Source organism: Pseudopipra pipra, chromosome 8 (assembly GCF_036250125.1).
Source record: "Pseudopipra pipra isolate bDixPip1 chromosome 8, bDixPip1.hap1, whole genome shotgun sequence".
In the NCBI taxonomy this organism is placed as follows: domain Eukaryota; kingdom Metazoa; phylum Chordata; class Aves; order Passeriformes; family Pipridae; genus Pseudopipra; species Pseudopipra pipra.
The window spans coordinates 25,422,811-25,450,440 of NC_087556.1; the positions used below are offsets into that span (position 1 = coordinate 25,422,811).

The window sequence follows — 27,630 nt, forward strand, 5'->3', positions numbered from 1 at the left end:
GTACATCTTTCACAGAATCACAGGGTAATTTAGGTTGGAAAAGACCTCCAAGATCATTGAGTCCCACCTTTGACTAAACACCACCATGTCAACTAGACCAGGCAGTTGTCCAGTGCCACGTCCAGTCATTTCTTGAACAGTTCCAGAGATGGTGACTCCACCACTTCCCTGGGCAGCCCATTCCAATGCTGACAACCCTTTCGGTGAAGAAATTCTTTCTGATGTCCAACCTGATCCTCCCCTAGCACAGCTTGAGGCCCTTTCCTCTTGTCCTGTCACTGATTGCCTGGGAGAGGAGGGTCATCCCCATGTTGCTACAATCTCCTTTCAGGTAGTTGTAGAGGGTGATGAGGTCCCCCTGCATCTCATTTTCTCCAGGATAAACACTCCCAACTCCCTCAGGGACTCCTCATATGATTTACTCTCTAGGCCCTTCCCCAGCTCTGTTGCCCTTCTCTGGACTCACTCCAGTGCCTCAGTGTCCTTGTAGTGAAGGCCCCAGAACTGGACACAGCACTTGAGGTGTGGCCTCACCAGCGTGTCCTCACCAGTGGCCTCACTTTCTCTCTGTTTGTTATCAGGGTTTAGGAGACAAATTATTACAGTGATCAGAGGCAAGGAGGGGAAGCCAAGCAGATGGAATCTGTTCCCTACTTGCATATATTTTTATGAGTATGCTAAAAAAACAGATTCTTTTCCATCTTTATCTGTACTTAATAGTAGCTTGCATTGCACAAGTGAGAAACTCCATCTGTAGGTGATTCCTGACCTTAGTTTTTTCAGTCTCTAAAATGTGTGGCATAGTATTTGTCTAAAGACTTGCAAAGGTGAATTCACTTATATTGAAAAAGTGATTAGTCTTCTAGACTGAATAAAAATGCAGGGGAGTGCAAAAAATTGTGATTTTCTCATATGACATGTTCTTCTAGACTAAAGAGCTGGGAAGGGAATACAGTAAATTCCACCTACAAAGTACAGAAGCTTTTACTTATTCATCCACAATTTCAGGCATCAAGATGTGAATGTGTTGGCAACTATCTCCAATTTTATTGCATTATTTACTTACTACCAGGGAAACTAAATTCACAGGTTAAATTCAAAAAGAAGAGAAAAAAAAGAAAAGGCAAGAAAATACAGTCATCAAATTATTGCCAGTAACTTCCAGCATAATCAGGAATAGAATAACTGCAGCCAGCTTAATTTATAGTGCTAGAGAGTGAAAACCATTTCTGAGTTCATATAATAGAACGGATTAAAGCACACCAAATCCCTTCCCCCATGGTCTATAAAAGTCAGGGAGCTTGAAAAATTGCTCTGGATGTCTGTGAACCCAGCTGATGCTGGGGTGCTTTTAGTGTTCAAGGATTTGGCTTGCGCAGCAGGGAAAGGCAGAGCGTTAATGAGAATATCATTTGTTCAGTGGCTTCTGCATTGTGAGCAGCAGCTCTGAAGTGCTTCTCCAGGTTTTGTTGCAGAAAAATGTTAATTGAATTCCAGTTTGTGCAAGATGTAAGCCTAGAAGTAGCAAGTATATTTTTAACTTCTTATTCCTGTAAAGATAAGTGAAAAGATGGAGGTGAAGGGCTATGATCCATGGCACTTAAGTTAGGGGAAATCTTTCTTCGCTTTAATTGCTTTGGACTGGAGCTTGCACAGTAAATCCATCCTGGAGTCTTTCAGTGACCAAAGTATATGATATTTTTCATTTTCAGAGCTCTTGCAATATGTAGATAATATTTTAAATAATTTCACATCTAACTTGAGCTCTGATCTCATCTGGCAGGTCTGTATTCAGTGTATTACACAAGCAGGACACAAACAAGACGCTGTACACTGAGATATCAAGTTGAAATGTGGAAGCATGGCCCTTCTGTGATCACCTGCCAGCTACTAAAGACACAGCACAAGAATCCAGTCCTTAATTTACACTCGCTTTGTGAATTCTGAACAGCAGGAACACATACCACACACCCACTAACATGTCCTGCTGCTGTGAATGTGGGAACCCTTTGAGTCAACTGCAGTGAAAAACAGGACACGACTCAGACCTTTTTGAGATCTACAAACCCCAGGACTGAGGAGGCAGAGAGAAAGGCTGGGAACTTGGCACACGCAGACATTTCCCAGTACCACAGAGCATAGGCTTTACTGTGAGGGGAACAGCAGGTGCTGGGCTCTGGGGCACTAATGGACCTTAAGGGCCCTGATCAGCTCCCTGCTGAGGGCCATTTAACAAGCTTGGCCCTGCAGCTGAGTTTCTGGTGGTCTCCTGTCCTTTAGGGAGCAGTTGGCTCTTGCTGCACCCTGACAGCAAGACTTAGGAGCAACTTTAGTTCTCTAAGTACTGTCAAAGAGCAAGCGGTCACAGGATGGAGAGGGATGGATCGCACAGGAGAGCAGTCAGTTGGTGTTGAAAGCCCAGGTGAAGAAGAGGAACGGTTTTCCTTCCAGCCCTTATGGACAAAGAACAGCTACAGAGGTGTCCAGCAGCATGGCCCGGAGCACTGCCTGCAGGAGGGTTGCCAGTAATTGCACAAGTTCACAATGCCAGGTCTGGGGCAGCTATTTTATATCCTTATGTTAGGGTGAAACTGTTGTGTCCTAAAGAAGTTACAAGTTAGAGCAGAGAGAAACAGACCTTTGCCTTGTTCTCTGTCGCCCAGGCGAGGTTAACAGAAAACAAAATTAGCAGTGGTGTCAGAAAGAGAAGTTGAGCAGCAAAACCAGTGCCTGCCATCTCTGAAATGTTAATGACTCTTCCTGAAAATTGATCCATCCCAAATCTCTTTACCCACATTAGAGTATCTAAATCATGCATATTTGTATTTCCACACTTTAGCAATTGAGTATTATTTTCCTAGCAGGTGGTTTAGCTGTTGTGCCATCTCTTCTAGCCTAGTGTATTTTTAGTGTGTTTCCAAAAGCAGGCACTTGATTTTGTTGCTCTTTCTGTTCCCTACTTGAGTGCTTTGTAAGCAGCCCCACACAGATCAGCTACTTGTGCTGTTCAGCGCCCAGAAAGATGTCAGGATCTCATCTCTCGGGCTTGCTTGAGGAGCTCAGTTTTCCAAAGGGGAGGTGAAACTGTGCCTGTAGCACCCATGGGTGTGAGTGGGCAGGGCAGGACCTGCTGGATAAGCTGCATGTGGCTGAGGTCAAAGCAGCTGCCTGCTCCTCTGCTAAGCCTTAACTTTAGCTTGCTTTCTCCTCAAATTGGAGCAACTATGTAGGTTTATGGAACCCATATACTTTTTAGGATAACCCTCTACTGACCTCAGTGGGTTTATGTACCTCATCACAGGTGTATAGAGCCACTCAGACAAGCAGGAATGAGTGAGGCATTATTAGCACCAGGTTCAAACCAACTGAGCTAATTTCAGGGTCATGATGCAGTTTGGGGGTGGGTGTCCCCACTGGGTGCCAATTGGGTAGTGATTATAAGCAGGATGCCCAGGAGGGGTAGATGCTTTGATTTTTAGGGTAATGAGAGTATAATTGAAGGGGAGGAATCAAGTTCTGAACTCTGCAGACTGCTTTGAAACGAAGGTGAAGGTAAACTTTGCTCTTGTGTTCTACCTTGGCTAGAAGCAGCATTTTCCTCAGGCTGTAGTATCTAACCATGGGGCTGTGATGCACACTATTAGTGCTGGCCTTCTGCAGGCTGGCTGCTCTTGGCCAAGGCTTTGACAGTAGGGGGGCGTTTCCACAGAGAGGGTTTTGACTTGGTTTTCAAGAAGAGTTGATATTCTTGGTGCCTTTGTGAACCCATAGCCCTTCCTTTAATTGCTGCTGGGGCTCCAAGCTGTTTCTCTTCTGCCTTACTGGCTTTTGCAGTGCTCCTTTCCCCTCTGAGAGGGCAACCATAGACCGAAATCTCTAAGTTATGGGCAAATTGTGGAACTGTTTCTTAATCAGGGTGTATCTGTGAATTTTCTGTTTGGGATCCTTCTTATCTTATAGTGTGTGTTCAAGGAGACTTCATGGTTTTCAAGGAGATACTGCATCCTCCAGGGACAATGAAGTGTTGGCCAGAGCTTTCTCCTAACAATGAATTTCCTGGTTGCACATCCTATGTTGGCTTTAAGGGCAGTCTTGCTCCCTTTTTTGAGTCCCAGACCAGCCATTTTCTTTATTTTTACTAGTTTTATTGTCATTGGGGTTTTTTATTTGTTTTGATTTGGTTTTGGGTGGTTTTTTTTTTTTTTTTTTTTTGGTAAACTCTTCAGCTTACCTAAGATCCAGAAAGAAAAAGACGTGCAAATGTTGTTTTGAAGGATGTTATTTTTTCAGGCTGGATCTTGACCGATTTCTTTTATTCCAAGGTGGCCAGGAGTCTCCCTTTTTGATGGTGGGCACTTTTAATATGCCCAGGTGTGAAATGGATGTAACAACTCTGCTTTCAGCCAGTCTTGACTATTTAAACTTCACCATTCTTCACAGCAAGAGCCATTTCTCTTTCTTGGCAGAAGACTAAGCAGTAATTTAAAGCCATTTTAATCTGAAATGAGAATCTCTACATGGGGTTTGAATGCATTTCAAGTGAAGTATGTATTTGCAACTTTTGTTGATCCTTCTTAATTTTCCATGTGTCCCTATAGAAACAAGGCATTTTTGTGTAATGGCAAAACACAGTGATAGCTCAGACTCATTGAGAACTGTAGGTTGATAAAAGCAAAAATACTAAAGGAGTGCTGTAATTGGCATCAGCCCTGGGATGTAGCTGATTAACCATTCTTTCCTACAAAAACTCTAAAGAAACTAGTCAACATGAGCTCCTGTCTCCTCTCCCCATGAACACTCTGAAATTTTATCCTAAGCACAGAGTGTTTCTGGAGAAAAAAACACTGGCTTTGTTTAAAACATAAATTAAAAAAAATTTTAAAGTGCTGTGCCCAGCTTCTGCCAGAGAGCACAGTTTTCTAGGACTGCTTTGGCATTCGTGTGATCATGCCAAAAGCTGTTCTGTGGCACCTGAGCTGCAGGAACTGCCCACAGGTACTTAACTGGCCCCAGCTGCAGAGTACAATGTGTTTGCTTAAGACATCTTTGTCACTTCAAATTAAAAGGTGCTCAAACCAGCAGCTTAAATAAGCCTGTTTTAGTTTGTAATCAGGGCAGGCTATGAGCAAACACATGCTTGGTTACTGCATCTCACCTGAAAACCAATTTAGTAACATCCCCTGAAGTGCTTGGTTTTGCTCTGCAAAAGCTGTGCCTCTTTGCAGCTCCCTTTGATGAAGGATGTGCAGAGCCTCGTGGTGTGGCTGAATGACAGGACAAACACTGGGGGCTGCCTGGGTAATAAATGTTCTAGCTTCTGAGTCCCCTTTTGAGCTCCCTCATCCTCTGCAATTTCTGTGCTATCGTTCAGAAGTATTCCCTCTTGGCTGGTTAGGAAAACTCATCACTGGAGTTTTATTTTAACTGAGTGTACACAATTCTTCCAGAAATTACCAAGTCCCTTGCTGATTCAGGTGCTGTAGAGGAAAAAGACAAGCAGACCTGAAATGTCTTGGACCAGCCTTCTGTAACAGCCCGGCATTGATTTATTTGCTCAGTGGTGAGCTATTTGCTAACTCCTGATGCTTGCACTAGTCCTGAATTTGCAGCAGCTTTGCTAGTCAGCTTCTCTTGAAAAAGTTACCTTCAAAATTCCTTAAAGCACCCTCTGTTGTGGCTTGGCTTTGGAGTGGATCCTGTTGTCCTTTTTGCAGAAATGCATGTTTGAATTGGTATGCAACACAGCAGAGGAGTTAGTGAGGTGCATTAACTAAAAGAAGTGAGCAATTAAGTAAACGTTTGTTACAGGAGTCAACAGATTTCTGCCTGAATACATGAGCTGAGGGTTTAGCATATTCCATTTGCAATTAAATAGACACTATTTCTACTTTGCTCCTAAAATGGTGTGGGCTTACTGGATCTACATCTCATTTTATGTTATTTTTTGCTCTGAATTTTACCATTGATATTGATTGTTGATAGCATGCAAACCATTCCCGGGCCAATGGAAACCATTCCCATGGCCAGTAATACAGGATAAGCAGCCTGATGATTTGGATGGATACACTGAGGGTCATCCTCAGCAATGAGGTGCTTCTGTCTTACAAGAGTGTTGTGGCTCTGGTGGTGGTGGTGTTTCTGGTGGTTTTAGCTGTTGGTAGACCCCATGCTTGATCCTGCTGGGGGGGGGGTGTGAATGGAGACTGTGTGTCCAAAAGATTACTTCTTTGGTACTGGGCCAGTGATGGAATACACACTCCCCTCTACTTCTGCAGCTCCCACCCAGCTCTCATGGTTTGGACAGGTGTTAGAAGGATGAGATTCATAACCCTGGGATGTCTTCTACTTCTGGTGGCTAACTTGATTTTTTTACCTAATGTGGGGCAGATGCCTGTTCCCACGGGGCATCAACTGGCCCCATTGTACCCAGCTCTGGGCACAGAGCAAGGGATGAGCTCTGTTCTCCTTCCCCAGATGTGCTGCCTCTCCTTGCAACTCCAGGCAGCACCAGAGCTGGCATGGGGATGCTATGCTCAGGGTTGTGTGCTCTGCTTCTTCTGCACAGGAACAGATGCCTGCAGTTTCCAGAGCTGTCAGTCATGCACCCTTCATAAGCACTAAAATTCAAATCAGGTGATATCAAGGGGAATTACACACCAGCATCGCTTGTCTGATCAAGAGCTTCACCTTGTGCTCTTGAGGGATGTGTCTCATAATTTACTTCAGCCTGAGGGATAACTGATTTTTTTCTTTCCTATCTGCTTCAGTGCAAGCTGGCAGCCAACTCTTGAGCCCTCTGCCACCCGTCACACCTCCCCTGCCTGTTCCCTTTGCTGGCAGCGTGCAGATTTCTGCTGGGCTTTGATCAAGTTTTGCAGCTTGCTTTCTTCACTCTCTTTCCCTCCGTGTGCTGCTAGTTCTGGTTTCCCCAGCACCATCCCAGGGCTGCACCTGCTTTGCCCTTGGCTGCCTCCAGTCTCTAGGCTGATGCTTCCAAATAGCCCAGAGTCTGCCTGGGGGAACAGTGATGGTACTTGCTGCTGTACCCCAGGACTGGCCCCTGCTTTCATCCAGGCATCTGCCCTCCCTGGGTGGAAGCTGAATTTGAGGGAAGAAGAGAAACAGGAGGCAGTGGCCACTTGTTGCCTTTAGTGCTCTGCAGGCACTGGGGGCAAGATAGGTCACTGAGATTTTCTTTATTTTTTTTTCTGGAGCTGAGGATGGGAACCTGAGACTTCTAGTGCCAAATTTTGAGATAAAGTTCACCTGAACACAGAACAGAAGACTATTGGGCTCTCTGATTCAACCCCGTCTCTGATGTCAGACAAAACAGCTTTCTCCTGCTCTGGTGACACTGTAACCTGCCTGATTCCCTTCTGTCACCTCTCTCCCCAGCCTGGTGCATGCACAGACAAATCCTGCCCTGAAGTGAGCTGGGCAGGGATGCTGGCCCATTTTGCAGAGTTTCCTTCTCCTCCCCTCTTCCCCAGCTCACCGTGAGAGACCAGGTAACCAGTGGGGTTTACTTAAATCCACCATGAAGTGGAGTGTGGGGAAAGTCTTCCCCTAGGGCTGAGAAAATTGCTTTGGGAAAGCCAGCCTAATGGGAAAGCCAGCAATCAGCAATCCTAGGGGGAAAAATCAACACTTCTGTGACTGTTTTTGGTCTCTTAGTAAAACAGTAAGACTGGGATTGTTGAACAATGCTTCCACTAGGAAATGCTTCCATTTAAAGCACAGTCCATATAATTATGTGCTGTGGGCAAAATGTTGCTCTGGGAGCAGAGATCCTCAGGGTGGATGTGAGGCTGAGTGTTGTCTCCCATTTGAGTGTGTGGTACCTTCATCCCTCTGCTCTCTGAGCACCTGCAAGGCAGAAAAGGGCAAAAGTGTATTACCATACAAGGCTTACAGACCATGGCTCACATATTCCCTGTTCTTGTGTTGGACTCTGTAGTGCTGAGGGAGAAGGAATTTGCAACAAAGGTGTCAGGTTAATTGTCTGCTCTGAGAATGGGTCTTGCCCAGGATCACAACATGCCATCACCACCGAGTTGTTTACATGACAACTACAAAGCACTTGACTGTGCTGAGCTTTATCTGTCCCTTGGAAAACATGCCCACACCACTGTCCTCTGGTTCAATGGTGCTGCAGAAGAGGGTGGATTGCACAGAGCACATCTGGATTGTCCAGACACAGTGAGATCTGTAACAATATTGCACCTTTCTCTAGCGTATTCCAGATGAAGAATACAAGAAAAAAACACTTCATAACAACCCTGCTCAGACATCATGTCACATCTCAGACAGGCATCTGGAAGCACAAGGTGATTTCTTCCCAGTCAAGTCTATGGCAGAGTCACTCAGAGAAGTGTTTCAGGTGCACAGGATCCAAGCATCATCCCAATTATCTCCCATCTTCTCATCCAGCAGTGATGAAGACAGGCCTCCCAGCCCTGGTGCACAGACAGGGCAGTGGAGCAGAGCTGGGGAAGGCAGCTGGGAGATGTTTTGCAGGCAGAACCTGCAGCCAGGTTCCCCATACAAAGTATTCTGGCTCTGGGCATTTTTTCTCTTTGATTTGCTCATGAAAAGAAGGCAGTTTCAAGGCCGAGCCTTGGGCAATCCCTTGCTGGATTAGGATATTACAAGCATAGCTGCAAATCTACTAAGAAGTTTTTCAAGTCACTGCTTTCCCTGTGGAATCAGCACAGAAAAAGCCACATCTAGGTGAGATGCTTCATCCCTTTTTCAATTTTTTTCATTTAATACCCTTGTCAAAGACTTCCAAGCAGCTGCAGCTCAAATCATCCTGCATTTTTCGTGTGATTGCTTTGCCTGATATCGTGGTGAGTATTTGTATCAAGTCAGTGCATGATAGATGGTTAGATTTATGCTGTATGTTGTGATCTGAGGGTATAAATGTATTTAAGTGACTTATTCAGCTTAAACACCAGCACTGTTTGCTGCTCTCTCATCAGCATTGCAGGCAGAGAGAGATAAAATAGCAGTGGTAATTGTGGCGATGGAGTGTCACTGGCGAATAATATGAGCACAAAAACCATTTTTAGAGACAGATGGAGTACAACTCCTCTGTAATTTCTCTTGAATTATTTTTAGAGTGGGACAGACTGAAAGCCCCTTGAGGAAAAGGGCAGCATGGAAGGTAGGAAGGGCTGGGAGCTCGAGCAAACATCAGGACTTGAAGAGTTTATTGCTTATTAGAAAAAAAAAAGGTAAAGAGACAGAAGAAACCAAAAAGTGAAAGACCTGGCAACTCTAGAAACATGAGCCATTTTCCAGGGAAACTGCTCCCAGAACTGGAGCAGAGTTTAGCGAGTGCTGTGGTGATAAATGCAGCCGTCTGGATCACAGGATTGTAACCACAGCTCAGGGCTGTGCATAAATCACTGTGGTGCATTTATGGCCCTTTTATGCCATCTCCCTCCTTTAAATTTAATTTACTCTGCCATTCAGTTGCCAAAGCCCCTTTGGCCTCAGCTTCCTGGGTTTCCTGCTTTGCTTGCAGGTTTAGGGGTGGCAGAAGCTGCCTCTCCTCTAAAAGGACTTCACCCCTGTGCTCATCTTGTTTCCAGCTAGTGTGTCTGCCAGAGGGATTTGGGCTGTCTGTCTTATGACTGGCTTTAGCAACTCTGCTACTCCTTGCCTTTACCTGGTGCTTCCTTGAGGGCCAAGTGAGCTCTGCAAACTGAGGGTGTTGGGAAAAGGCCTCACTTGCTGCAGTGACTGTGAAGCTGCCCTGCTCCCATAAGATCTCTGGGTGGGTGGGGGTGCATGTTGGTCACATCTTGCTCCATGGTTTTGTGCCAACCCAGGGCCAAACCTTGCTGCACTGAAGATTTTGAATTACTTCTTTGTTAGTTTAGGATGTTGTTCTCCAAGCTATGCCCACTGCCTTGGATGGTGAGTACCATGTGGGAAAAGTTTCTAGGTGGTTTTGGTGGGAAGCTTCTCTTAAGGACCAGCACCTCCAGGTGCTGAGAGGGTGGAGGGAACACACGGAGCCAGGCTATGCAGAAGCAACAACCCTCTACATCCAAACAGTGCCAATTGGGTAAATTAAAATAAGGAATGAGAAGGACAGGTTTGGTCAATCTTTCTGGCACAAAGAATGAGCATGAAGGAGCAAACGCATTTCCTCTGTAAAACGTGGTAGTTTTTGACAACTGGATGACATTTTTGCTTGCTTGGTGAGCAGGGCATAGAGAAAGATTAATGATGAGCTGAAATAATTTGGGATGCAAAGCCAGGGACTCCTGGGAGACACAAGGAACATTTGCATGATCTTAACATCTTTCTTTGTCTCATATCTCCAAAGTCTCCTTTCTGGGAACTTCACAAATTCTTCCTCTGAATGCTACTGTAACAACACCCTCCTCACCCCTCCTCTTTGCATTTCCATAGCTCAGGAGCTGTGGGTTTGTGTAAGGGGCTTTGCTTGCTCACTGGTTCTCTGGATCTGATGGAGGGGAGGCAGGACTGTGCCTCTGACAAAGCCTGATGCCTGCTGTTGATCCAGCCGTGTGTGTCAGGAGGTCAGGCTCTGGACAGGAGTGTGGAGCCAGGCTTAGATCTGCCTTGGTGTAAGCTGGGATCTGCTGGGGTGCTCTTGGCTGTTACTGCTCCTTTCTGGAGCTACTCTTGGTGGTGTTGAAAGGGTTCTGCCTGTGTGATAGGTGCCCTCCCTCATCACCATTACACCTGAGCAACTCTGCTGCAACCATGTGGGTGAGGGCTGACCTTTGCTCGTTGGAAGCTTTGGCCGCTGCTGGGTGGGCAGGCACGTGGTACAGTATCATTGTTCCCAATTTACACCTGAGCTTACTGCACTTGGTAAAGCCACACTTAGGTAGGGAGAGCTACACCTGTACCTGTGCGGTAGCTGAATCTGATGGCAGTATTGGCAGGAGGATGTTATAGGGACAGGTGGTGGCAGGTGGAGCACTGAAATGTCTCAAATGTCCTGGGCTGATGCCTGCAAACACAGAGCCTGCAACCCTGTTTCATGTAGTGCCAGAGTCTTCCCATCACTGCTTGATCCACTGTGCTTTTCTTGTAATAGCTCTTACGGGACTATTATTAAAGATTTGGTGCAAGCTGCCAGTCCCTGACAAATCGGCTAAGAGTGTTTCCAGTACAAAACTGGGTTTCTCTTTTATAGTGTAATCTGAGAGTGTAATGACTATATTCTGCACAGGAAAATTAATTGGGGATTTTTTTGGGGAGAAGAGGAAGGGAGAATGAGGTGTGCAGCAGGTTTAGTGCAGCGTGGAGCATCTTTATTTTGTGCTGGGGCTGCAAAGTCTTATCCCACATGTGATGTACCAGCCAAATGTTCAGACAAGAGGCAGCCTGACTTGCAAGGACCTTACAGTCTCAAAGATTTAAAATGGTGCTCAGGAGAGCATGTGCTGAAGAGAATGAACAAAGGGTCATGGGACACCATGATGTCACCAAGACAGACTTTGCCTGGCCATGAGAAAGTCCAGATGACCTTTAAGAACTCTGCTTTTTGAGTTGGATGAGAAGAGGATCATTGCTGTTTTCTCTGAGAGCACCAGGCTCTGGTGAGTGCTCTGACTTACAGGATTTCTGTGGACATGACATACCTGCATCCTGCATGGTCCTTTATTGAGGTGTCCTGGCTTCCTCTCTGTGCCAGGAGGACCCTGGTCCTGTAGAGGAGTTGTGTGGGTGATGGAACTTTGAGTACTCCTGGATCTGCTCTGTCATCTTGGGGCAGATTCACTGCTTTGGAGGCCTCTGCAGGTAGGAACAAGTTTGCTTTTTTGTACCACTTGTCTGTATTACTAAGCCTTTTGTAGAGCATTCTCTCTCCATTGTTCATTCAAGACTGACCCTACACACAGCCAGATATTATGGGATGGGAAATAACAGGGAAATTGACTCTTGAAGCAAACAGCATCATTCTTTATTAGAGAAATAACATTAGTAAGAGTCCTAAACTGTCTTACATGAGAGCTGCTGTGCCAGGGTGGGCACTTCCCTAGCTCTGGGGTGCATATCTCCCCGGTTCTTGCCTGGGGGTGAGCAGTGGCAACTGGGGACTTCAAGACACCCAGAACCACATTAGTCTCAGATGAGAATTGACTGCACCATGTTGCTGCTGACAGAATTCCTCCTCCCTGACTGCTTGGGCAGGGGGACAGCACACACTTGTTCTGAATGACACTTTTCTTAATTTAACCAAAAGTGGTGGTAAGAACACAGAGAAAACAGCACAGCTATGCCAACATGCTGCTCCTCAGCACTGATGTGTGTTTGGAATGGGAAAGCTCTGATTTACAAAGGTGGAGGTGTATTTTGCCATCTTCTTAATTTTATTTTATTCTGTTACATTTTTGCAATTATATCCTCTGGGGCTATAATTTTTGTTTAATATCTTCATTTTTAAAGGCAAAGTCATTACTGTTTTGGAACAATTTTTTTTGTTGTTTTTTTTTTTTTAATACAGCAGTCATAAACAATTTTCAAGCACTGCTTTACTATATCAAATGATCTTCCCTTATGATTTGATGTTGATACTGCCATCTGATTTATTGTGGAGGACTACAGCAAACGACATAAATACTTAGGAGATAATCGTGTTTGTGATGGACGTATGGGTAGTGCAGGCACAGCACATATTTAAAACACAGGATGGCTTGTATTGCCTGCTGCCAAGATTTCCTGGTGTATATGGGGTGTAGTGGTAACTACATCACCCTGGAGGTGTTGTAAACTTCCAGCCTTGACTTGGATGCTTAACCCAAGGTCAGCCTGGCACCAGCTTTACAGCAGATGGCAAAAGTATTTGGATCCTGTCTCAGTAATGGGCTGTGTGGGTGACTGTAAGGGTTTAGCTCAGATCCAGATGTGGAGGATTTAGGGGAAGAGAGGGAAAGGGCAGAGCTGTGGGTGCATGGAGGAGCAACAACAGAATATCAGGGCCTGTAGCAGAAGCCAGGGCTGAATGACCAGGGGCCTTGGGCTTGGTCCCCCACCTTCTCCTCCATTGCCTTCTGTTGCTGTGCTGCCTCCCATGCAGACACCACTCCAGCACATTTTTTGGTGGGCTGAGCTGCTCCATCATCATTAACATCTGATTTGTGGGGAGATAAATGTGGCTGACAGCAGTTATCATCTGTGCTAAAAATAAACACAGATTTTAGCCAATAATATAATTTTTATGCTCTCATGCAATGTAAGTTGTTGGGGAAGCCCTGCTGTCAGTGGCTTTGTGCACCCCTCTCCTCTCAGTGTGGACAGGAAGACTGGTTTTATTTCTTCCTTTTGAAGCAGGACTCACACCCTTGCTTTCTGGCTCTTCTGTCCTTAATGTACACCAAAATTTACTGTGTGGAAGCTGCCACAAAATAAGGTTCAAGAGAAGGAGAGAAAAAGAGATGGTGTGAGGTGGAGGAGGAGAGAGTGGGGGTAGGAGAGCAGGGGGGAGCAGAAGGGAAAGAGGCAGGATGAAGATGTACTTAAGCAGGAAGACTGCTTTGTGCCTTTGCAATCTGTCTGGAGAGATGGTGGAGAAGGTCAGTCCTCTGATAGTGCTGCTGTAAGGGGTGAATGTCACTGCCCCTTGCAGGGTGGGGTTGTCCCAGCTCTGCTGGGAGCTGTCTGTGCACTAACTCTTAAGAGTTTCCCTGTGTCGGGTGACCCCTGAACAGGGGAGGTCTCAGTACTCTGTCATTTGGTCCCTAGTGAAGTAGTTTTTTATGAGGTCTCTGGAAGCCTTTCTTAAGTTGAAATTTATTTTTTTTTTCCCTTCTGGTGGCTCCTCTCTGGCCTGCTCTCACCTCCCAAGCTCAGCAGCTTGGAGTGGGGCAAACTGCAATGAGGTAAATTAGAAAGGTATGAATGACTGCACTCAGCTCAGCATCTCCAGCCTCAGAGTCCTGCTTCTCTGGCATCCCCAGAGAGCCCCAGTGCCTGGAAGGGGCTCACCACTTCCAAGCACTGTAATCCTGCAGCTTTGCTGGCTCTCCCCTCCTGTAACCAAGATGGACATTCAGGCACTGCACTGAATATTTGTCAAGCTTTGTCTGCCTCAGCCCTGTCTCCTTCAGCTTCTGTGGTGTGATGAATTTAGCAGAGTTAACCCACTCTACCTCTGCCCCAGCCCTAAACATTCCCTGAATCAAAGATCTGTGCGAGGAATCGGACGTGCTGCTGACATAACCCTGGGCAAAATCTGTTTTATAGCCAAAGGTCACAATTAAATTTTTTTATGTATTCAGGGCTTCTCCACTGGAAACAGTGAATTTGCATAGGGCAGTAATGGACACTTTCCTGTCTTTTTAGAGGATTTTTGTTGTTGTTATAATGTTTCAGACACTTACACTCTGATAAGGGGCAGGATTGTTAAAACAGAAGGACAAATCCTTGGCTGTCTCCCTGTGAGGTACTTCAGGTTCAGTACAAACTGTTTAAGTAATGGGATACTTCACAGAGCTGCTTCGTTTCCCTGCCTCCCAATGAGTTGAGACAGCAAATACCTCACCAGCCGTGGAGGCTGTGGCAGTCTCATGCAACATATCTAAGGATGATTAATCCTGAGAAATAGCTTGGCCATTTATCCTAGCTCAGGTTCCAGTTGCTGTATTGGGTTGTCTGGGCTATGCAAAATGCAGTGCAAGGGGACTGCAGGCAGGGCAGGATGCTCAGTGCTGCTGTCAGCTCATCTCTGCTGACTTGCACTGGTGTAAACTCCAGAGCAGAAGGATGCTGGCCAAAGAGCAGGGACTGAGCATGTCAGGGGTGGACATCCTGCCCAGTGTCCTGCCTGAGTCAACCCAACTGCAGGAGCAGGGACAAAACATGAGGAGCAGCCTTGTGCAGCTGTGGGGCAGCTCTTCTCCATCCTCTAACAAACAGTGCCAAGGTGTGTCAGCACATCACTGTTCAGCTCTTCCAAATGTGTGATTTAGCTCAAGGGGATTATTTAACCCCTATGAGACTGAAGTAAAACCTGTAGTGCTCTGTTCTGTTCTTTTTTCCTCTCCTGATTTGGTGCAGATGGACTGTCCTTTCTTGTGTCCTGCCCTGTATGTCCAACTGGAAGCAGGATTTGGATAGAGGTGTTGGATACTGCTTTCTAAACAAAGCATCCTGAGGCCAGGAAGATCATGCTTTGTCCTGAAGATGCTGTGCACACATTGGGTGAACTGGTCACTGCAGCCCTGGTTCTTCTTTGCCCAGAATGGCAAAAAAGGTTGAACACAGGAGATGCTCAGTCCCTTGCCATCACTTCTGTGGAGGTGGCACATCCAGGAGAGTGGCTCATGGAGGGTTGCAGGAGCATCCTGAAACCCAGGGCTGCAGCAGTAGTGAGAGACAGACAGGCATAACTTGTGCTGTCCCCAGATGCTCCAGGTTTTTTTCCCTCTGGTGACACCATGCACAAGCAGAGGGGACCAGTGCTGTGGCAGATCTGCCTTTCTCCAGACTCAAGGCAGGTGCTGATCCCTCTGCTCCAACAGGGTCAGAGCCTGTGGTGCTCCTTTTGGTATTAAAGATGTGACAGGAGTCATCACGGGGAGCCTGAGTGCTGCAACCATGGCAGGTGAGGAATGGCTGAGGAAGGCTGGGTGCTGGGAAGGAAAAGAGCTGGCCTCTGTGCAGCAGCTGCTCTTCCCTTCACTGTCTAGTTCAGAAGCTGCTCCCCATTGCCAGACAGTGCAGTGGATGTGCTCTGAGCTCCTTACACTGTGTTCAGCCCTAAGTGCACTGTGACCTTCTTCACCCTGCTGGGAGGAGATCACACTCCCAGAGGGCTCCCATCTTCTAGCTTTATTCTCTCATGTACCTTGTAGGGGAGCTGTTGGCAGATTAAGACTGAGCTGCTAAAGCAAATGATTTCATAACTTCTCCGGGACCGTGCTCTTTTCTTTGATTTTTCTCCCCCTAATGTGTCTGTCTGGGTAGAGGCTATTCAGGCATCTGAACCCCTGTTTTGTTCTGTTGTGCCAATGCCTGCGTTGGTAACTGCTGTGTCTGTGATTTGAGCTCAGAGAGAAAGCAGAACCAGTTCTCTGCTTCCCTCTGCAACTGACTGAAGGCAGCAAAACACCTCCATCTAATTGCTAGAGATTAGTTTATTCTGGGTACTTGGAGCCTTATGAGCTTCCAAACAGCCCCCCAGATGTCTGTGTGCTCATGGAGACTGGGGAAGCTTAAAGGGAGATAAGGGACAGGGAAAACAAAGTATGAAACAGAGCAATCCTCAGAGGTGGGAAAATTTTTGGAGAGGAGGCTGCCACTTGCTGCGTGCTGGAGTAGGAAGGACAAAGCTGTTTTCTCCAACCAGCCTGACTGTGTTGCTTCATCACTGGCTTAGCTGGAAGATCCCACAGGAAGCATTTGGGTGCAGATGGGAGCTAATTGTGCTGTTTTTCTCCCCAGTCCACCTAATCTTCTCCACTGATGTTTCTGAAGCCTTCCTTTTCCCTTTTAAAATTAAGGCTATTGTTTTTCCTGTTGGGGAGCTGCTACTAAAGAATGCAATGTTGGAGGCATATAAACTTTTCTCCATCACTTTCTAACTTAAAAATACAGACAGTCTTTATGAATGAAAAAGACACTTCATAGAAATTTTGAATGCTGTCACAGCTGGCTGGAAGTTTTCTAACTAAATGCATTTTGGCAGAAAATGCCAGCTTATTGAAACTGAAACTCCTCAAATACATGTGCTTATTTTAACAAAACTTGCAATGGTGAGGTGGTCTCAGCTCCATGACAAAATTTCTGGCTAGAAACAGGTGAGAAGGAGTAGGAGCAGACAACAATGCTCTGGTGCTGGGGTGTTTGCTTCTGATGGGGGATGTTTTGGCCAGATCAACCACTATAATGCTGGATGCCTTAGGAACTGGCTTGGTGGTGGGATGGGAATGTCCCCTTCGGTTGTCATTGAGCCTCATGACTTGTCTCTTCTGCACAGTGTCTGTGGTATTGTAATATAATGTAATGCTGCACTGGGATACATCAGGTCCCCAAGTCCCCATGGGTCTTGTAGGGGCAGCAATCAGTGGGTCACACGCAGCTGCATCACAATGTGCCAGTTTCTATAAAACAAAGATGCTTTTAAAGGACAAACTAGATTCCCTCATGAAGGAGGGATAAAAAGGAGGCAGGGGGCAGCTGCAGAGAGAATGCCACCGGAAAGGCTGTTCTTTGATGTGAGGTTAAAAGCAGATTTCTGTGCATTTCAGCTATAAGCCCTGTTAAGTGCAGCTCTAGGCAGTCTGGAGCTCTGTGACAAGCACTAATTTTGAGAGATTGTTCTTTGCTGATGGACAATTACACACCAATCACAGCAGGAATCTGAGCATGGCTAATGTAAATGGTCTGGTATTTTGCTATTCGGGAAGTAATGTTTTTTGATTTGTTAATGTTACAGAGCTTTTGCCCTGTACAATAAAAGTTCAAATGTTCTCCTCAGGTTTCATTATTTCTCAAATTTACTCAGTAAAGGCAGAACTGAAATACACAGGCACCAGTGTTGTTTACAATTACAGAAAATTGCCATTTTACTGTAGGTAACCACTCCTGTGCATGCCACCTGTAGCACTTAGAAGCAGATGGCTCTTGTCCGAGGCCTGTTCGTGGTGGGTCTTGAATCACTAAATCCTTGTGCTGAGTTCTGCTGAGTCTCACAGACCAACAGGACCTGATGGTTCACAGCCCTGCATCTGGAACAGCAAGCCCTTTGTGAACACAGCATCCTTGGGACTGTGCATGTGTCTTTCTCAGATGGAAGCTGAAGTGGTGGAAAGATAAATTAATATGTCTGAGACATTTTTTTCCTGGTAGTGTACTGTAGGAACAAGAGGTTCTGAGCAAAGTTCGAGCTGAGGTGTTTGGTGTTTGCCTGCCAGAGCTGAGAGCAGTTTTGACAGTCAGTTGTTGCTCTGCATGTGGGTAGTACTGCTTCTCTCACTGAGCAGCTCTGCCAAAGGTCAGTACCATCTGCCATGAGTGCAAGGCCTCATACAACTTATGATGTTATGGCTCAGTGCTGTGAATTCAGCTACACAGACCTCATTGGTATTTGGGAAGTATTTGACTGGACATCTGCTTGGAAATCTCTTCTTCTCTCCCTCTCTCAAGGAATTGGTGCTTGGACCAAATATCTGAAAGTTTGGTTTGAGTGCTCCAGGTTCTGCTTGAGGAAATGATGACACTCAGAGGTGTCCCACTGTAAAACTGGCTCTCTGACATCACAGGTGACAAGTGCAGGAGAAATGTTAGAGGTGTCTGGGGGCAGTCACTGTTGCACAATCTGATATAGTGCCGTGTTCCTACTGTTGCTGCATCTCAGTACTGGATGAACTGGAATCCAGCATCACCCCACATGATTAAGTGGGCTAGTCAATAAATCCTTGGCTGGTGTGAAACATCTGACTTCAAGTGAACTGTAGTTCCTTGCACCAAGGAATCCGGCCATGAGCATCCAAATTCATCTGAGAGCAGCTTGTTAGTAGCACCTAGATACTACAGTAATTGGTGAGCTATAAATACCAAAGGCAGACATAATATTAAACAGGCTGTGTCATCAATTAGCTAATGACAGAAGTATAGAAACATTGGATAAAAATAACCTGTAATAGCACAATGCTCTCTTCTTATCCCCCTCCTACTCTCCCTCATCCAGAAATGAGCAGCTCTGGGACACCTCATTTTTTACTATTATTAATTCAGGAGCTGTAACATTCTGTGACGAGCACTGTCTGATCTGCAAAACATTCACTGTTTCAGATTGCCTTACACTTCCAATCATTTGCCAGAAGTGAAGTTTGTGAAAACAAGGGTATTTGATGGACAAGATTGTTTCAGGTAATGAGGTGGAGCCTGTGGCACAGCTTCTAAATGGAGTTTGTTTAGTTCAGTGGCATTTTTGTGATGGTAACAGCTGCCCATCATATCTCAGTGTGGCACAATGAAGAGTGCCCAGGCACAAGGCATGTAGGGGGTTCCCAGAGACTGAGTTTTACATTAATTCCTGGGTTTGGGTTTGAAGCTGTGGATCAAACTCCACAAATGAATCTCAGATCAATACAACCCTGTTAGAGATGATGTGGTGTCAGTCTGCCTTGTGCTTTCATTGCACAGCAGAGCCCCAATCCACTACTGGTGCTGTGAGTTGATAAATGCCATTGTGGGTGGAGAATCCTAACTCCCTGCAGAGCACTGACAGTAGCACCCATATTTCTCCTCGTTCATTCCCCTGGGCAGAGGATGAGGCTGTGTTCCCCACACCAGCCCTGAGCAGCCCCGTGGCAGTCTCTTGGTCCACAGAAATGCAGAGGGGTTGGGAGGACTGACCTGCCAATCACCAAGGAGCCCTTTCCCTCTGGATGTGTCTGTCATAGCTGAGCACAAACCAGTCAGGGCAGACAGCAGATTTCCTTCATCACTTTTTTCAAAATTGCCAAGGTTAAGAGATTGTGGAGGAGGATACAGGCAAAGTGGGGTGCAGACAGACTGACCCACAGACAGTGTGAGCATGCAAACCCTCTTTTTGAAGTCTATCAGCCCAAGAGAACCCCTTAGCAAATTTCCAGGACATAAAATGGAAACACAAAGAGGCCTCCTGAGTCCATGTCCCAGCCATTAACACTCTGACCAAGCTTTTTCCTTTTGATAAAGAGATGTTCTGAATGTGAGAGGCTGACCTGAGAGCTGGAGTCTAGGGACCTTTTCTCCCCTCTAAGTTTCTCTCTGTGATTTAATAATTGCTCAGGATCCTCTATATAAAGCAGCAAGGCAAATGAGCCATGACTTTCTGTGGGTTTTTAAGTGGGTGCTGAGCTGACTGGCAGACTGTTGGGTCACTCACTGTTTCTGGAGGTCTTGACACTGTTACTTGTCCAGGCAACTGCTGAGCTTATCCCTGAGCTTCAAATGCAGCTCCTGGGCTCTCCTTGCCTGTGGTCCCCAGGCAGGGAACGAAGGCAGCTTTTGGGGGCTGCCTTTAATGATGTTTTAACTCAAACGGTGTGTAACACAAACAAAAGTGGTTCTTGCTACTCTCTGCTCTGGCCCAACTATTTTTGTTTTGTTTGCTTGATAATGCTTGCGGTGACAGTTTAAAATTTGGGCCATGTGGATTAAGCCCTGAAGCAGACTTTGTGAGACACTGGGGATGAGGATTCACAGAGGAAAACTTTTTGCTAATCTTTCCAGTTCCTTTTGTAGTCAGAGAGCAGCTTTCTCCTCTTCACGGTGATTCAGAGAAGCTAAATTAAGCAATTTCTCTGAATCAGCCTCCAGGGCAACTCACTCTGCAATTCCCACCTCTACAACAGCCCCAAGCATTGCAGTCAGGCCAAGGCTCCAAGCCCAGAGCTGTCCAGAGAGGGCTGTGAGGAACAGGGAGCTTGGGATGCTCAGGTTCCATGGGGCTGGGGCTGGACCAGCCCAAGGGAGGCACCTGCTTCCCAAGGGGGAAAGTCTCTCCAGTGACATTGTTATTATCACATGCTGGTGATTTGGAGAATTCTTCTTCACATTTGGGAGTACTTATGAGGTGGGAAACCTCTGCACAGCCAGCTGCATCATCTGCATGCCCTTGAGCTGAGTGACTCAAGAGCCAATGACGGCAAGAAGGAGAAATGCTGAACCTGAGCTGGAGAAGGAAACTGCCTTGATGCAGCTCTCATCTCTGTTGAAATTTTCTGCTGTTTTTTAACAAAGCCAAACCCAGTTTGTTTCTATTTAAATAAAAAATTTGCATTGCAAATGTTGAAATTCAAACAATTTGAATTTTCCAATTTTTTTCAGGTTCATTTCCTGGTTTTTCATCAACAGGTTTTCTTTCTTCCAGGTTCTGGAGATTAGGATAGGGTTTGATGGGCATATTCTGAAATACCTCAGCTTTTGAAAATGGAAAGAAAATGGCCTTATTTTTGCTTGGGAACTTCCATCAGTCTTTAGGGAAAAAAGAAAACCCCAAACAAAACAACTTCCAAATATTGCACACTAAATGCTCTGTTTCTTCTTTTCCCCTTGCTGAAAAACCTACCCGTGTGCAAGAAGCAATGCCCTTGTCTCGTAGTGGGGATCTTGTGCTCACTGATGGGCAGGCTGGAAAAGCTTTTACAGAAAGGCTCTGACTACCTTGTGCTGTTGGGAATACCCAGGCTCACAGCAAATCAAACCAAGACAGTGGAAACAAGGTCGGAAAAGTGAGAGAAAAGAGCAGTGATGGGCACAGACAATGAGGATGAAGGGGATGGAGCTTGCCTGGAGGGAAGGCTGGGTAGGGAGTGAGTGTGCAAGGGTCCCACCAGGACTTCCTGCCTGGCAGCAGTGGGAGCTGCAGCTTGTTCCCAAGAGAGCAGGCGGTGACTCCTCTCACTGCTCCTTCTTCCCACTTCTGGCTTTTGTGAAGCTCTAGAAATTGCAAGCGGGGGTGATTTAGCACGTCACTGCTGAACACGGGAGGCTTTGTGGTAATTAGCTCACTGCTAATTAGGAATATTTTTGAGTATTTCTTTGGAAGAAAGCACTGATCCATTTATAACAAGTCACCACTTGTGAAGCAGTTATCTGAAATATGTTTTTCCTTTTCTATAGAAAGAATTATCTTTTTTTTTAAAATTTTTATATCAAAACATGTTGAATGTGCCTGTCAAAAATGATAGGTCTTTGTAATTTAAATGTTGCGAATATATCCTGGGAAATGTCTATAGTAAGTCTTGGGTTTATTAGTTTAAAAAAACCAAACCCCCAGAAAATCCTCTAAACACAGAAGCACGCATGTCTAACTCCTCAGAGTATAAAAGGGACATTTTATTTTTTAAAAACTGTGACAAACTTTTGAAATCCAAAGGCCTCTGTGCATATACATTTCTATGTAAATACTACAGCACTTGTGGGTTTTTGCCTTGTTCTTTTTCACTGTTGACTTCCATGGCTGGCTGCAAGTACGAATGATGGAGGTGATGCAGCTCTTTTCCTTGCTTGTGTATGAGAAACAACTTTAACACAGGAGTTGCTCAGGAGTGCTACCTGTGACCTCTGGGTGCTCAGCTTGCTGCCTACTATGAATGTTGGCTGTTAAACTGTGAACGTTTTATATGTAGCCAAAAGATGGAAATAGAGCTGGTGTCAAAGCTATTTTATGTGCAACGAGTAGAAGTGACTTTAGCGAACTCTTACAGTGAAGCAAAAAGCAGTGGTTGAAGAGAGGAACTAAGACAGATTTTAAGCAACAGATTCATGGTAGTGTTGAAAACTATCTCTGTGAGCAGTTCCTGAGCGTTATTTATTCTCAGATATATTTATTATAGTACCAATATCCTAACCACAGATGTCTCTGCTCTGCAAGGCAGCACGGTGTGAAGGCAGCGATGGTGCTGGTGGCACTGCTGGTCCCTGCTACCTCCTTTTTTTTATGTGGTTCTCCAACTTGTCCGCTTGTGGCAGCAGGTTCCTCTTCCTCCTTTTGTTTGTGGGCTGCAGAGCCAGACAGAGCGGGGACTGAGATCTTTGGCACAGCTCCCACCCTCTGTAAACTAAGCAGAGCAGGAGTGGATGGGGTTTGATGGGGTCAGAGAGGTGTCTCATGTGCTTCCAGCTCTGTACTGGGAGCTGCTCTCCATGACTTGAAGGGAGGAAGCTAAATGCCATCTTGTTTTCCAAACCCTTCTAACAGTTATGATGGAGAGTTTGGCTGAAAAAATTAAAAGACTTAAGAGCTCAAAGGGGGTTGTAATGTTATTTGTGTTTATTTTAAAAAACATGTACCCCTTTTTACAATATTTTCATGTCTCATTAAGTTCTCTCTAATTTCTTTCCTGGAAACTGTATGATGTACTACTCATTGCTCAAACTCAAAATGGCATTTTTATCATTGGTACTATCTGTTTAAAACGTCTTTGTCAGTAAATTCCTCTTATTTTCCCCTTTCTACACACCCCTGGGCTTAAATAGCTCATAAACAACAACAAAATCAACACAAATTGTTTTGTTATTCAAATGAGACTTCTTTTTCCCACTGCAAATTTCTTTCTCCCCACAAACTGTGCTTTTTAACAATAACAACAGCCTAAAGCTCTCTGATTTTTCTTCATAGACAATTGTTCTGGCCAAAACCAAACAAAATAGGGAGCCTATTAAGCTAGAGCCTGTTTTGCATACACCTGCAATAATTATTTAGATATGCACATCAAAATGAATAAATTGTTGCACAATATAATTGGTCAATTTTGTTTATGCAGGAGCATCATCTTGCTGCATTGGTACAGTAAGCTCTTGCTTGTAGGCTTGGCAGTCAGGTGGGCAGGGCATCTCCAATCAGATGGGCAGGGTACTTCACAAATACAGGACAGGTACCTGTGAGGTTGAGGAGGCTTTACCATCTGTCCACAGAAACTTTTGGTACTTTCCTATTTGCTAACCACCTGCCTCTTGCTAGAGACCCCTTGAGGTACTCAATCAGGGGCTGGCACTCACAGAATTACATATGTTTTGCCTATATGTGCATGCAACAAATGTCTAGACATCTTCAAACGCATTAAAATAATTAAGCCTCACTGCACCTTAGTGAGATATTATCAACATCATTTGACAGATCATTGAAGGAGACATGGAAAGGTTGAGTGATTTGATCAATGTTGGTTTGCTCTTGCACCAGACTTGGTGCAGTCAAGTATGAGAGGGGAGATCCCTTCAGGCAGCACTGAGGGGACGAGGCAGATGGACTGGCTGCTCTGCTTGCCTCGAGCGGTAGGAGATAGCACAGAGCTCCCAAAGGGAAGCCCCTACTGAAGCCATGCTGCATACCCTGCTTGGGCCCCAGGTTGTCATCAGAAGCTGGGGTAGGGTACCAGGTGACATAAGAGGGGTCCTCAGGTGGTAGTTGCAGTGCTGGTGGTGGAGGTGGGGAGTGCATGTTGCTGACATAGGTCTACGTGGGGATGTGGCGATGGGGAGGCTTAGTGCCACAGCCACAGGCAGTGGAGAGAAAATGGGTTTCACTGCAGCCGGTAGCCTGAGGAGGGCCTAAGTCACTATTTTCCACACAGTTTAAGAGTTTAAAGTGTTGGCTTGGTAGGGTAATGCTTTTCCTTTCCTTTACTAGTCTGGGTGGCAGATGCTTCCCACCCCATTTTCTGCCCTTCTCAGGAATGTGACCGTCCCAGCCCTGATGGAAGGGCTCACCTGAGCTTTTTCTAATCTTCTGCATGGAATGTCTATCAGTTTAAGCAAATGCAGCTGCAAAATGGGCTTCAAACTCCTCAGGCTGATTTTCTATGAATTGGACTAAGGAAATCTGCAGAGACCTCTCCTCTGGCAGTATGGTGCAGGCAGGAGAGCTGGGAAGTAGAAACACAGCCACAGGGCGGAAACCTTTTTAATCAGTGTGTCTGCCTGCATCTTTCTCCTCTGTATCTCCTAAAACCATTGTAACTGAATCCTTGGCAGCTGGAAACTCTTTTGAACTCAAGTTCTTAATGAGCTAAAGGAGAGCATGGCACCAGGTAAGAGCTCTTAATTGACCAAACTCTCCTCGGGTTGCTCTATGAACAGGAATCATTACGGTTTGGCAATAAAAGAAACACTATTACCAACGTGTGGGGTGGGAGCAGCCCCAACCCGAACAGAGCTAAGATGGCTGATGAAAATGCAGAAATACTAAAACAGACAAGGAAATTGGTGGCTATATCTCACTGTTTTTGGCAAGTCAATAGAGTTTCCCCTCACAGACTTGTTGTCCAATGGTCTTAGCTGCTGGCTGGTCCAAGGGTGTTGTGCTGAGGGCGATCTTTGGGCGAGATTTTGGCTGGTTTTGGACAGAGGAACTGGGGACTCCTTTGTACTCCTGTGCAGGGGATCTGGAGGATTGGATTGAACAGATCCTGAACAGGAAGAGCTGAAGTACATGGTTCATTTTTCCATGCATTTAAACTGTTTTTGCCTGCATTTAAACCCCTTTCTCTTTCCTTGTTCTTTTGTTTGTTTGTTTGTTTGGTTTGGTTTTTGTTTTATGTTTTTGTTTTGGGGGTTTTATTGTTATTGTTGTTGGGGTTTTTTTGTTTGTTTGGGTTTTTTGTTTTATTTAATTTTTTTTTTTTTTAGTGTGGCGGGTTGTTTGTTTTTTTTTTTTTTCCAGAAGAAAAGGGCTCTCCCTTGCTCTGTGGACAAATGACTTCAGCACCCAGGAACTTTTGGGTGCCCATTGCCAAGGCCTTGCAGAACTGTGCAATGAGGAGACAGGCAAACACACCCAGCCAAGGCACTGATTTCACCAGTACACTGTTTTTCCTTCTGTTTTTATATCCCCAGCCCCAATGGGTGTTATGAGCTGGGAAACATGAAAAGCATTTTCCCCGGCCCAAAAGGGCAAGTTTTGGCCAAAAAGAATGTAATGGCATTGCTGAAAGGATAAAGGAAGGGAAATCTTGCCTTGACTTCCTGTACATTTTGTCTCAGCTGTGAGAGAGATGAGACTCCTTTGGGTTTGGACTAATCAGTGAGAAGAAAATCATGCTCTGCTTTTCTTTAATGTACTAATTTTGCCCTGGTTGGTGGTGGCATGAAGGAGGGGCCTGGTTAATGAGAGAGGAGGGATTTTTGAAGGCAACCCAGAAAGCAACTGCCGGCTCACATCATCTTTTGACTTTTAGTTATTAAAGCCACATGTGGCAGTGGGGCAAGTTGTGAAGAGGGTGAAAGTTTCAATCGGATGTTACATCAGCTGCTCTCGAACACACACTGTGAAATTTGGGAAACAAGAACTGGGAGAGGGAACTGAAATTCCCAGTGTGATCTCTGACCTCACAGCATAAGGATTTCAGTGCTTTGAGATTTATCCGCTACTATTAGCACAGGCTTGGACCTTGTTATAACTGTCTTTGAGCTGTTCTATGTAAAGTACCTTGATCTATGGCTAAAAATCACTATTTAAGTGATTATATATTAGCATGATGTGGGTTTTTTTTATGTCCTCTAATCTTCTAGTTCTGAAGTGGAAGATTTGATGTGTGATGTGAGAAGTGGTACTGCAGGAATACACTCAACATGTATTAACATGGTTAATGCAGTGAAGGCAAGTCTTTTCTTGCAGTTTTGATCATTGTACTTACCTGTGAGTTTTGAGGTTTTTTTAGTTTTTCTTTTTTTTTGAGGGGGAGATGGAGAGGGGGGCTTGAGACTCCAAAATTCTGTTGTAAAGGAGTGTGACAGGAGACAGGCTCTGTGCTGGGAAAGCAGAGCTGACTCTGAGGCATAAAGGATCACAAATAAATGATCCTTGGACACTGCTCCTGGGAGTTAGATGGGTTTTGCAGTCTGGCATGGAGAAATGGTTGTTTTCCCTCTACCTCAGCTGATCCTACCACTGACACTGTTCCAGGAGTTGTCCTTATGCTTTTTTGAAAGGGCTGGCTGGTTTCTCTAATTTTCGCAGGAGGGAAAGAGCATAGCCCATGACTGCTGAAAGAAAAGGTCTCAGCTCAGGCAGTGGAGTTGTGTGGCTTAGGAAATGGAACTCTTCAGCTTTATCCCTGCCAGCTGGCATCTTTTCCATTGCTCCTTTTCTCTTTAGTGCCACAAATCCACAAAGCACACCAGCCTGTCCGTTGCCCCATAGTCTCTAATGCCTGGCATGAGCACTTCAGTGGTACACAGAGCCAGGTGTGGCTGGAGGATTTGAAGCCACACAGACACTGAAGGGCTTGGATGGAGCTGCGAGTCCCAGTGCCAAATTCTTGTCCACTGCTTGGTGGCTCTCTAGATTGACTGTAGCATTCAAGGAGAGTGTGATGAGAGGACAAACAAGCCCAGTGTTTATTCCAGAATTGTACAGAATAAGGCTGGAAGGGACCTTGAGGGTAATCTAAGTTTCTTGTGCATCATGTTTGGCCTAAAGCACCAGCTATATTTGAGCTGAAACCTAGTCACGTTTGCATAGAAAGAAACTTGTTGAGAGACAGAATTTATTTGTCTGAAAGTACGCAGAGATCCAGATCTACTTTGCCGAAAAAGATAAACTGTTTTAAAAGATGTTCTTGGAAATCTGAGCAATTTTCTCAGTGCCGTGCAATGTCTCAGTGTAACTTCAAAACTCAATTACTTTCTTTTACAACTAAACAATGATTAAGCTGTTCAAACCACTTTGCAAACAAACAGCTGCAGCATCCGTAGAATGAGAACTTCTGGAAGGGACCATAGTGATTGCTTAGATACTTATCTTTGGTGAAATTAGAAATACACACATATTCCCCCCCCTTCTTTCCTCCAGTTCTGAGACTGGTTACGCTGGAAGTTTTGAACTTGTATTTTACATTCTTGTGCCTACCTCTGAACCCATGAAATATAAATAGTTGAAAGTTTGACTTCAACTGCTTCAAGAGGTTTCTAGATTCCCAGATGAAATGCTAAATTGCCTAAAGAGGAGCCTGAAGATGAAACAAACTCTGCAGTAGCGAAGCAGACCTGAAGATTATATATTTCAGTAGTTGATAAAAGCACCACCTTTTCAGGCCCTTCATAAAAGAAAGAATCTGTGTATTAAAGGCCTAGATTATCTGAGCAGACTCCGTAGCCATAGAAATCAAAGGCAAACTGTCGGTTTTCCTTCTGTTTTCCTCTCCA

General features: G+C 45.3%; 1 protein-coding gene and 1 long non-coding RNA gene across 2 annotated transcripts in view; one reads left to right on the forward strand and one right to left on the reverse strand.

The window, feature by feature from the left end:
• Window positions 1-27,630, forward strand: part of CFAP58 (cilia and flagella associated protein 58) — a 120,827-nt gene that overhangs the window by 57,332 nt on the left and 35,865 nt on the right. The window lies entirely within an intron of this gene.
• LOC135418207 (uncharacterized) overlaps window positions 1-27,630 on the reverse strand; it is a 111,908-nt gene that overhangs the window by 15,350 nt on the left and 68,928 nt on the right. The window lies entirely within an intron of this gene.